Genomic DNA, 12,339 nt, shown 5'->3' with positions numbered 1-12,339 from the left:
ACTGTCCCGGCAAAATGAGTAGAAGCGGGGGGCGGAGTTAGCTGCCAAAGTGAGAGGACGCATCGCATGAGAGCTCCTCTCTTTTTTGCCTAAAACTATTTAAAATCTAAGCTAAAAAACCATATCTACAAGATAGATAGTAGATTCTCTACCTCTAGGACAATCTGAGGCATCAAAAAGACCGAACGGAGGACTTTGTGCAACTATATCTGGCAAGAGAACGGAGCTGGCGTGGTGCGCACTTTACTTTGCTTTCCGGTGCTGCTGATTTGAATGAGCTCCTCACGCCACTGAGGCCTAGTTTTGTGGCTCAACTTCACTCCGGAGGGTCGGGGCTCCGCTCCGGAGTGCTAGGACACCATCTACCTACAACCAGCATCGTGACCACCAGAGATTAGGATTACCTCAGTCACCAAATACCTGAGCGGTCATCCGCATCCTTGACCAGGACTCACCGGATCAATCTACAGGCCACAGTGTTAGCCGTTGTCCGGAGACTTCGGCTGAACCCGATGACCAGCGGTGACACAGAGCAGCCGCAAGTGAAGCCTGTTAGTCTGTAGGTGCGCCATCTCAGCCCTGGCGCGAACATCCGCCATTTTTTCTCCGCATCTCCGGCTGTCCAGGGGAGAAAAACGGAAAACCGTAAACGGCACCAGCCCAGACAGATCAATAACTACTGATCCTTAGAACTGCATGGAGGGTAAGACCTTTCTATAAACACTGTATATTAGCCGTATTAATAATCCCTGCGCTCAGCCTATAGTACCTCCTCATTGGATTTTGAGGCCTATAAGTGGCCGACAGGAACAGATATTCTACTCATTGACACCAGAGTATATAAGAGGGGCCTGAGCTTAACATTACAGTATAGCAACTTAAGGCTTTCATACCTTACCAACTACCACTAGAGACTGTGCTTTAAGCGGTACTGACAGTGTATAATTACATTAGTTTCCCTATAAATTGAGGAGAAGAAAGCACGGGCGGATTTGAGAGGTGGCTGCTGCAAAGTTTATCTGCCCCTCCGGATCCCATAACAGCAATAGGATTGAGAAATACACTGACAAGGACATAAATATATCCTCTTTCTAGTGCTATCTGTCATCACGGTTGATTTAAACCCAACAACACAAACGGTCTTTTACATTTAAACTACAATATTCTGCGTTACCAGGATTGCACTGCAAAAAAGCTACAGAAATACACTGTGCATAAAGTGAAGATCTCCAATCAAGCTTATATTTAAAGGGGTGCCTCCTCATGATTGCTGAGGTCTAGGTAGTACATTAATAAAGGCAATAGTGGATTATATTCCCTGTGTTATCTACTAAGTTACTGAAATACCAATATATCCTATCAGATAACAGGGCTCTCTTCTCCCTTTTCTGTTGGCCCCCGAGCCCACGGGTCATACCCACTCTCCTTTCCCCCTACTGGGGACCGCTGTTACTGTTGTACTTTTGGAATCTTGATCTCTCTCCCCCCTTTCCCGCTGGCCCTTTTGCCTGCGGGTCATAACCCTAGTACCTTGCCCCATATCGCCCTGCAGGGGCAACTCCCTGGGAGAGGGATTAGACACTCAGAAGCAAGGCTGCGGACCTACCTATGTTACCATAACAGCTGAGACCCTGCTATCTACTTGCAGCATTCTCCTTTTACCACGAGGCTCTAAGACACATTAACATGTAAGTCCCTTAGCAACAGCCCATGACCCTGCCAACCCATGAGCACCTAACCAACATACTAGGAGTAAGCGGATTCCCACTAAAAGCAAGAACAAAGAAAATAAAACAGCTTAGGATCACATTTAGGAGCCCAGGCCCATAATGTCTCAACTCCATAAAAGAAAGCAAAAATCACATGCCACCCCTAAAAGAACGGTCGCTGACCATTTCCAGCACCCGACCAGAATGACTCATGCAAGATCCGAGGATGATGGTTCTGATACTGGGAGCCAGTCGGACACCCAACCTGGCAAAACCTTAACGAAAAGAGTTTCCAGATTACCATCCATAGAAGGTGCCCCTAACAACCTGATGGACTCTATCACAACACTGTTAGCATCCCACCATGATTCTCTATCAAGGAAATTCGACAAATCCCATGCTGACCTTAAAAAAGATATAGGCAGCAGCATTGGAGAGCGAACAGATGCGCTGGAGCGCAGACAGGAAGATCTTGCTGTGGACCATACAAATCTCCTGAGTTACTCCCAATGCTTGGCTGGCCAAATAACAGACCTAGAACTAAAGTTAGCAGACTTGGAAGACAGGTCGCGCCGCAATAACATTCAAATCAAAGGTATCCCAGAGACTGTTCAACCACAGGATTTGGATGCCTACCTACAAGACCTGTTCAAAACAACACTGGGCGCTGATCTAGGCAATGAAACCCTCATTGACAGAGTACATAGAGCGGTCAGACCTCGATCTGCAGATGAAAGGAAGCCCCGTGATGTAATAGCCAAGCTTCACTACTACACATTCCGAGAAAAGATCATCCGGGTTCTTGCAAGAGAAAAGTCATTACCAGATAAATATGCTGACCTGCAGATTTACCCTGACCTCTCCTCACATACGCTCCAAATTCGTAGGCACTATCATCCGTATACCAAGATCCTCAGAGAACAAGGCCTTAAATATAGATGGGGATATCCAGTACGACTGTTCATCACCAAAGACAACCAGCAATTCCTCGCCACGACGCCACAACAGGCCAGAGAACTTTTGCTGAAATGGGAACTGCTCCCACGGGACTCGGGGGACCGGGACCCTGGTCCTGCTGAGAACAGCGGACTTAGGGCCTCTGCACCAACCTGGAGACCGCTGCCACAACGGCCGGCACCCACTTCCAAAAGATCCCTGGACTCAAGGGACTTGTCCTTAGCTGAAGACGCATAGGGAATCCGTCTACAACTCTATTAATACAGTTTTGCATTGATCCAGAGACTTTTGTGGGCTTCTCCCACGCAAGCTTTCCAGAAGGAACCTAAGGCCACAGATGAAGATGGGTGAGACATCCAGATTTCATACTAACTTGAACTATGTACTTTCATACTTCCATAGTTTTGTAGCAGAAATGTTAACCCCACTGGGTGCTATGTTCTAAATACAAGTTGTATTTGTTTTCCCTACTAACGTTCTAACCATAGAACACTCAATATACACAATATATGCATTGATACTATCTAGTATAACCAGTCAGGATTCCTCCTATGTTTATTGCTGATTACATGAAGGATGACCTGTAATGTCTCACCCTAGTTATGTTTTTTTTTTTCTAAATATGTTCCTTATATTACTCTGAAATGTTTGCTCTGACTACTTACCTATAAGATACACCGATAGTGATCTGACCAGCTGACTCCACACTATATCTTCTTACTTTCCTCCTGACCCTTGTATCCTGCGAACCCACACCAGACTTGCCCCTAAATGATAACATAACTACATCTGACTATAGGTGACACTAGCTATAATATGACCGCTAGAGGAAAGTAAGACCAGAGTACATAAGTAAATTAGAACAGCAACCCCCCGACCTTGCACAGAAGCAGCTCATTAACACAGACTTAGCTACCTATCACTTTATCATCACTGTAAGGCTGTCCACCCAGCCAGTAAATCATATCCCCTCTTTGACTAAGACCCACACTATAAGCCAGATACTTCTACAGCCCTAATGGACAGATATCTAACACCTCTTCTCAAGGAGTCACTTGGTCAGATGACAGAGCACATTCCCCCTCTGGGTTGATAGTTTGATTATATGTTTTTGTTTATTACTGTTTAACTTGTTACATATCAATTTAAGTATGTTGTGTTATAATTATGTTATATTATAAAACTAATATTGTTATTGGGTTTGGCGGAGGCAATGGCTGACCTCAGCACATCTCCGCCCCACAAAAATAGTTGTGCCCCCCTGATAGACATCAGGTGAGACACTCATTGCGAAAGTGATTTTTTGACATTTTTTTTCCTATACCCTCTTGTTACTCTTTCATAAGAGTAATATTCAGGACACTTGATTCCTTAACTATAGCAGACACCACAGCTTGACAGACTACCGCTTCTGGCTCCTCGATAGCAGCCCCCATATTCCCTATACCCTGCATTACGGCTGTGTCCTCCCCTTTGCCCTTAACTGACCCTAGTAATGGCACCGATCAGAATAGCTACTCTCAATGCGCAGGGACTCAATTCCCCTACAAAGAGGAAACTCTTGCTAAACTATATCCGTACACATAAGATCCACATTCTGTTCCTCCAGGAAACACATTGGTCAGGAGAAACTAATACCATTAAGGGCACGCGACATTACCCTATCTGCGAAATCGCCTCTAATAACGCAGGGAAGACACGAGGTGTGGCAATTCTACTCAGTAGAGATTTAACCTACACACTAGAGCACATTGAGAAAGATGCAGAAGGTAGATTCCTCATACTAATCTGTAAACTTAATGGCATCCAATACACTCTAGCCTCAGTATACGCACCGAATACAAAGCAGATTCCCTTTGTAAGGAAGTTCTTAGCCAGGGTAGACCAACTTAAGAGAGGCCACCTAATCATTGGCGGAGACCTCAACATGGTATGGGACCCACATAGAGATAAGAGGGCTCCCCTCACCACTCACTCAGATAGAAATATCTCGTCAACCTCTAATGCCTTCAGAAAACTCATGTTCCAGCATTGTCTATACGATGCATGGAGGTGTCTAGCTCCTACTATTACAGATTTCACACACTATTCCAAAGCACACAATTCCTCTTCAAGGATCGACTTTATCTTATGTGACTCCTGGTCCCTAGATAAGATGACAAATCCGACTATCCAACCATGCACATGGTCAGACCACGACATGGTCTATTTAGACTTCTCTGAATTACAGACCTTGACTAATAGACCCCCTTGGAAACTCCCCGATCAACTATTGACTGAGAGAGAGGTGCCCTCACTTCTCAGGGAATTAACTGACTTTCTGACACACAATGACACAGGCTCCACTACCCTAGATATGGTCTGGGCAGCCCTTAAGGCGTTCTTGAGAGGATACTTCATCAAGACGTTAGCTCACCGCCGTAAGACAGGATACCAATCCTTAGCCAAGCTCTATGGAGAGCTTTACTCTCTAGAGACTGCTAACAAATCATGCCCCGAATCCCTATTAGCCCGACAGATAGGCTGCATTAGAGATGAGATCGGCAGAAGAGAAACCTTGCGAGTGCAGGACAGTCTACATAGACTTAAACAGCTATACTATTACAAAGGCAATAGGGCAGACAGGCTGTTAGCTAGTAAACTCAGAAAGCGCACGCAGCAGAGTAGGATAGCCTCTATCACAACTCAGAAGGGAACAGTCCACTCCCCTAAAGCAATAGGAGTAGCCTTCGCGGAATACTACTCCTCCCTTTATAACATCGCGTCAGCTGAGCTGACGACTAAAACCACCCCAGATGACATCCGTCAGTTCCTGGAGGGACTAGACCTACCTAGGCTGACAGCTGATGCCAAGACCGCACTAGCAAAGCAGTTTACATTGAGGGAGGTCAGCATGGCCATAGCCGATTTAACACCTCACAAAGCTCCGGGACCAGATGGCTTCACTGTCGCCTTCTATCAGACCCTTAGTCCCTCACTCTCTACATTTTTGCTTCCTCTTTTCAATAGAGTGGCCCAACGCGGTGAGTTTCTTCCGGAATTTCTTGAAGCTAACATCACTACGATTCACAAAGAGGGCAAGGACCCATCGCTGTGCTCTAGCTATAGGCCCATCTCCCTCATAAATGTTGACGCCAAGATCTACGCCAAGATCCTCGCCAACAGACTGAGCACACACCTCCAGACACTAATACACTTAGACCAAGTAGGTTTTGTTCTCAATAGACAGGGCTCTGATAATACGCGCCGTCTCTTGAACATATATTCGGAAGCAGCGGATCTGGGCTTACCCATGCTCACTCTGTCACTCGACGCTGAAAAGGCGTTTGACAGAGTGAGATGGGACTATTTAACTCAGACCCTGATGGCATTTGGGATCCCCAGTGCTTATATCAAAGCTACCATGGCACTGTACTCATCCCCCACAGCAGTGGTGAGGGGCTTGGGCTTCTGTTCCCCCACGATACGGATAACGAATGGGACAAGACAGGGGTGCCCCCTGTCCCCCCTATTGTTCGTGCTGGCAATCGAACCGCTAGGCGCAGCCATTAGGAAGTGCCCCGAAATACAGGGACTCCAGCTCCATGATACCATTCAGAAACTGGCTCTATTCGCGGATGACCTTACGGTCTTCCTCACGGAACCTTTAGAGTCTCTCCCACCGCTGTTCCGCCTACTGCAGCAATTTGGCGAACTTTCATATTACAAAATAAATGTTAGTAAAACTGAGGTGTATTCCCTCAACCTCCCTATTGAAGAGGAACGCAATATTCAGCTCCTTTATCCTTTCAATTGGTCCAGGAAGGGCATTAAACATCTAGGAATATTTCTATCTCATTCCAAACGGATCATTATAAGAGAAAACTATGAGAAATTGCTGAGAGAAATCACACTCGAATTGAATACCAATAGATATTGCGAGATCTCATGGTTTGGCAGAATAGCGGCTCTCAAAATGATGGTCTTGCCCAGGCTCACGTACGCGTTCCGATGTATTCCCATCCCAATTCCGGTATCTTTGATCCGGAAGTTCCAGACTCTCTTTAATGCCTATACTTGGCGCGACAAGAGACCACGAGTCGCAGCCCATATACTGCAAGCTCCTATGGAGAGAGGAGGTGCGGGCCTCCCTAACGTGAGGAAATACCATGAGGCAGCAATGGTCACCCACGCCTCGGCGTGGGGTAACGACCTCCCAGAGACCAGATGGAAAGAACTAGAACGGGCATCCTTGCCGGCACTGGTGGAACTGGAGGACCTTCTGTGGCTCCCTCCACATTGGCGGACAAAAATTTGCATTCCTAACAACATAGTTAAGGGGTGCCAGGAGACCTGGCTGAAATTGAGACATAACAGACTCATAGCCCCACACCCCTCACCCACACATTCTATCAGAGGCCTCCTTATGGGTTTGCCTGATATCCCTTCCAACTCATGGTCTGCCACGGAAGTGGTCTCTCTGACAGACTTCTATGATAATAAGAAGCTAAGGAGGATTTCCGGTGGATGGAGTTGTTCAGAGCAGAGCACGCGCTGAGCTTGGCGTGCAGTGAGGAGAGTGGGACTCTGATACTCTAATTCAAACATTCCCCGTGCAGTTGCTCCCGTTGCTGGTGTCTCGAACACCCTAGGGAGATGGGCTAAAATACCCAAGCCCCGGCAGGAAATTCTCAAAACTGACCTATTCCTGGCTCATAGGTCAGAGCCACATTTGCGCTAAAGAGCTATAATAATAAAAGGGGAAGCGGCATCTGAGCTTCTCACCTGTGCCGAAACTGAGCCCAAGTGCAAGGTATTGGAATTGGCGTCTGGCGTGCTTTGTCTACAGTACCCGAACCAGACCCCCCTGGAGGGGTCGGAGTGTCGCGCCCGAGGAGAACTGGGCAGCCGCGGAGCGGATCCTGAAAAGTTGGTGTTGGTGTGCTTGCTGTGGGGTCACTTCAGTGGCCTCCTAGAGTGCTGTCTGGGTCTGATTCCCGGTGCCGGATCGGAGGAGCCGTAACTCGGATAGGCTCGGGCGGAGGGGGTCTGCCCAATCGGAGGTTCCGGAGTTGCCGAGCCCCCCGGTATGCCCAACTGGAGACAAAGGCTTGTGAACTAGTCAGGTGATCTGGCTAACCTGAGCTACGGAGGCCCTACGGGGTCAGAGTAAACGCCGAAAAAGTTCCAGGCTGAATAGGGATTGAAAACCCCTGTTTGCAGCCCAGCATCGTGTAATATTTCAGCACGGCCATCTTCTGGACAAGCAGGTTGATCTGGACGGTGTATCAGGTAATCGATAAGGCCAAGCTAGCCTGGATGTGCAAGCTGTAGAAGGGTAAAAAGACCCGGGACTCACCCTACGTATCTGTATGTCTGCAATGTCTGGACTAATCCTGTAAAGTTTATAACCGTTCAAAGACTCTTTTTGCTCACAGTCTTATATATAACACAATATAAAGGGGAAAATTGTGTTTACAAGGGGGACAGAAAAGTTAAAAAAAAAGGGGATAAAAATTGGCTATTAGCCATCTATGCTTTAGTTTCTTGATGTTCCCTTATTCAGATTTCTAATGTGCTCTGCAGTTAATTTTTTTTTTTTGACGCTAGGTAATAGATGTTAAACTTATTGTCTAGACTGCATAAGTGCAAAAATTTCTATTTATTAACATCTAGGTTATCCTCAATTTAAAGTATGATAATGGTGCCAGTAGAATACTGTTTAGTCTGGTGTCAAGTGATCTGTCTATAGCAGGCTCCTTTGTGTTTGTTCACATATATATATATAATTTTTCCTTTTTTTTTTTTTTTTTTTTTTTTCTCTTCTGCTGTTTTTTGTGTTTTCAATTTATATAAATAGTTAGTTATTCAGAAGGTGGAGGGAAGGGAAGGGGGGGTCTTCACAATTGTGTATTTAGATGCTTAAGGATTTTCAAATCACGTATTTGGTACCAGGCGAGTACCTGGCTTTGTATAGTGTGTTGTGCAGTATATGCACTATTTTGAATGGAAAGATATATCACTCAGGTGAAATCTATTTCACCCATAATGCCTGTGAAAATGAAAGATAAAAAAAGTAATAAAACAGCTGATACCAGTCTAGATAATCCTATGGATTCCAGTAAGAGTGTGTTTGATATGCAAGAGCTTACTGTTAAACTCCTGGAAGTGTTCTCGCCCCAATTTGAAGCAATTAAAAAGGAATTAGGGTCTATTTCTACTGAAATAGTCACATTATCATCTGAAGTGAAACTTTTTTCAAACAGATTAACAGAGGCTGAGTCTAGAATTTCGAATTTAGAAGATCAGGGCCACATTTCAGCAGAGATTATTAAAAAACAAGATTCTAAAATCAGAAATATGCAGCTTCGCCTGGAGGATCTTGAGGATCGCTCCCGGCGTAATAATATTAGATTAGTTGGCCTACCAGAAGTCGCAGAATTTGATGACCTCTTAAAATTTACGTCTACTACACTACCCCTGGCGCTAGGGATGCCCCCCCAATCAGTTCCACTTATAATTGAACGGGCGCATAGACTGGGCCCTAAGAAAGACCTCGTAGATGGAGCTTTAAAAAATAGAGTTTGTTTATTTAAACTCCTAAAATATCAAGACAAGATTGAGCTTATGAGACTGTTTAAAACAGCAGAACCCCTTTTTTTTGGTAATAGCAGAATACTAATGTTTCAAGATTTTTCCTCTGAGACTTCGGCGAGGAGGAGAACTATGGCCCCGCATTGTACACAACTTATAAATAAAGGGATAAAAGCACGGATGATCTATCCTGCTCGAATCATAGTTGAAAATCGAGGTACTAGACGCTCATTTGACGAGGTCTCAGAGGTAAAAAAATACATAGAATCCCTGTGAGCAGAGGCTAGATGTGGTTTGGTACTCAAATAAGATGTTAGATGAATAATATTTTTGAAGGTGTGATAATGTTCAAGCTAAACTTAATGTCAATTTTTATGATTAGCGCATTTGTTATTTGTTATATGTATTTGGTGTTTTGTTGCTTCTTGTCTCTTTTTTCCTTTTTTTTTTTTTTTTTTTTTTTTTCTCTCCCTCTCTCCTTCTCCTCTCCATTCCTCCTGGCCCTCCCCTTTTGTCTCATTGCATTATTTTTTAAAGGTATTTTATATGGCCATTCCGGTCAGCTCTCTTTTTCTTGATAGATTGATGCTGAATGGGTGAGGGACTCAAAGTACTCTCTTGGAATATAGGAGGAATAACTTCCCCTATTAAGCGTAAATTAGTTATTAAAAAATTAGCTACCCATAAACCGGATATAGTTCTCCTACAGGAGACACATCTCAGTCAACAAGAAGCAGCGAAACTGAAAATAAAGTGGGTAGGGGAAGTTATTTCAACAGCAAGCCGAGCTAGGAAATGTGGGTTAGCTATCCTTCTTCATAAGGATCTCGATTATAAAATAATTAAAGTAGAAGTGGACGAAGCGGCTAGGTATATCCTTCTTCAAATTCATCTAAAAAACGTCAAACTGGTGATTTTTAATGTATACGCCCCAAATAATTTTTCCAGAGAATTCTGGGAAAATATAAAGCTAAAACTATTTCCTTATGTCTCTGAGAACGTAATTCTTGGGGGAGATTTTAATGCAACTCTTTGTCCTACTCTAGATAGATTCTCAAAAAAAAATATTGCAGTCCATAATAGATATGCGAAATTTTTAAAACAATGGTGCTCAAGGTTAAAATTAGTAGATGTATGGCGGCTAAAAAATCCTGACAAGCTGCTATATTCTTGTGAGTCTTTAGCTCATGGAACATTTTCAAGAATAGACTTCTTTTTAATTTCAGAAACATTAGCCTTACAAGAAATAGAGGCCGAAATAGGAGAAATTAGTATATCAGATCATGCCATCATCTCATTATCTTTTATAGCAGGTAACAAAGAAAGGATCAAAACACTTAGATTTATCTTTCCTCGCTATTTATGTAATAACCCTAAATTTGTTAATTTTATGAAAGCCTCTTGGCAGCGCTATTATGCTGAAAATTCAAGTTACTCTCACAAGATTGAAATCTGTTGGGAAGCTTTTAAAGCTGTATTACGAGGTGAAATCCAGGTTTTTGTAAGTATAGGTAAGAAGAAGAGCAGAATAAGAGAAACTCAAATTTTAAATCAGGTTAGGAATGCCTTCACAATGTATTGTGCAAATCCTACAGTGGGGAATTGGGGGAAATATAGAGATAAGAGAAAGGAAAGAGATCTCTTCTTGAAACAAAAATTAGCAGAGGAAGAAACTAAAATAAATCTTCACTTTAAAGGTATTCATGGGTACTCGGCCAAATTTTTGGCCAAACTTACTAAAAGTAGAAAAAAGAAAAATCTTATATTGGCAATCCAAACGGATAAAGGTAGAGTTACAGAAACTAAGGAGATCTTAGAAATTTTCTATACTTATTACCAACAGCTCTACTCCGATACTGCAATAAACAATGTCAATCATAACAATTTTTGGGATATGATAAAGGCCCCTAAAATATCTAATGAGGATTTGTTAGTGATAAATGCCCCGATTTCAATACAAGAAATCAGAAAAGCTATAGATAATTTAAAAATGAACAAAGCAGCGGGTCCTGATGGATTCCCCGCTGAATTCTATAAATGTATGAGTGAAGAGGTATCAGTGATACTAGAAAAACTTTTCAATTCTTATTTTTGTACAATGAATCCTATATCCAATTATTTCTCTGCGGCGAATATTTCTCTCATTCTAAAGAAAGGTAAAAACCCGGAAGATCTGGCTTCCTACAGACCAATTTCTGTCTTAAATATAGATTATAAAATATTAATGGCAATTATTGCGGGAAGAATCTCTAAATGTTTACATAATATTATCCATCCAGATCAAACTGGATTTATGATAGACAGAAATCCAACAAAAAATATACGTAAAGTAATTAATCTGTTGGATTACGCGTGGAATGTAGATCAGGGTAGGAAGAAACCGGTCTGGCAAGATGCGGCTATTCTTTCCCTGGATGCCATTAAAGCCTTTGATTCAATTATTTGGGAATATTTATTCAGAACATTAGAGCAATTTGGGTTTAAGGGAGAATTTTTACACTTCATTCATAGAATTTATCATAATCCAATATCTTTTTTACTTATTAATGGGACCTTGTCATCCAAAATAACTTTACAAAGGGGCACTAGGCAGGGGTGTCCGTTGTCCCCCTTGCTTTTTAATATTGCATTAGAACCTCTAGCAATTCGGTTCAGGGAAGTGTTAATGGGATGCCAGTTTGGTATACATTCCCTGAAAATCTTGTTGTATGGGGATGACGTGTTATTATTTTTAGCCAATGTTCAGCAGTCTATCTTATTAGTGTTACAAACTCTGAAACTTTTCAGTTCATTCTCTGGGTATAAGATAAACTTAGAGAAGAGTGAATTATTGTGCCTTAATGATAGAATGATAGTAACTCCTAGTATTCCCTTTAAACAGGTCGATGCTATTAAATATCTAGGCCTGGTTCTGCACAGGAATCCTAGTTGCTGGTATAAAGCTAATTTTGAACCACTGTTCCAAAAGATTGCTGATGACTTACAACTATGGGTTGCATTCCCACTGTCTTTGACAGCACGCGTTAGGCTAATTAAATCTATCATTTTCCCACGTTTGTTATACCCGCTTCAGAATTTACCGTTGTTTATCTTAAATAAG

This window comes from Bombina bombina, chromosome 7 (assembly GCF_027579735.1).
Source record: "Bombina bombina isolate aBomBom1 chromosome 7, aBomBom1.pri, whole genome shotgun sequence".
Classification (NCBI taxonomy): Eukaryota; Metazoa; Chordata; class Amphibia; order Anura; family Bombinatoridae; genus Bombina; species Bombina bombina.
This window is presented reverse-complemented; position numbering follows the sequence as displayed.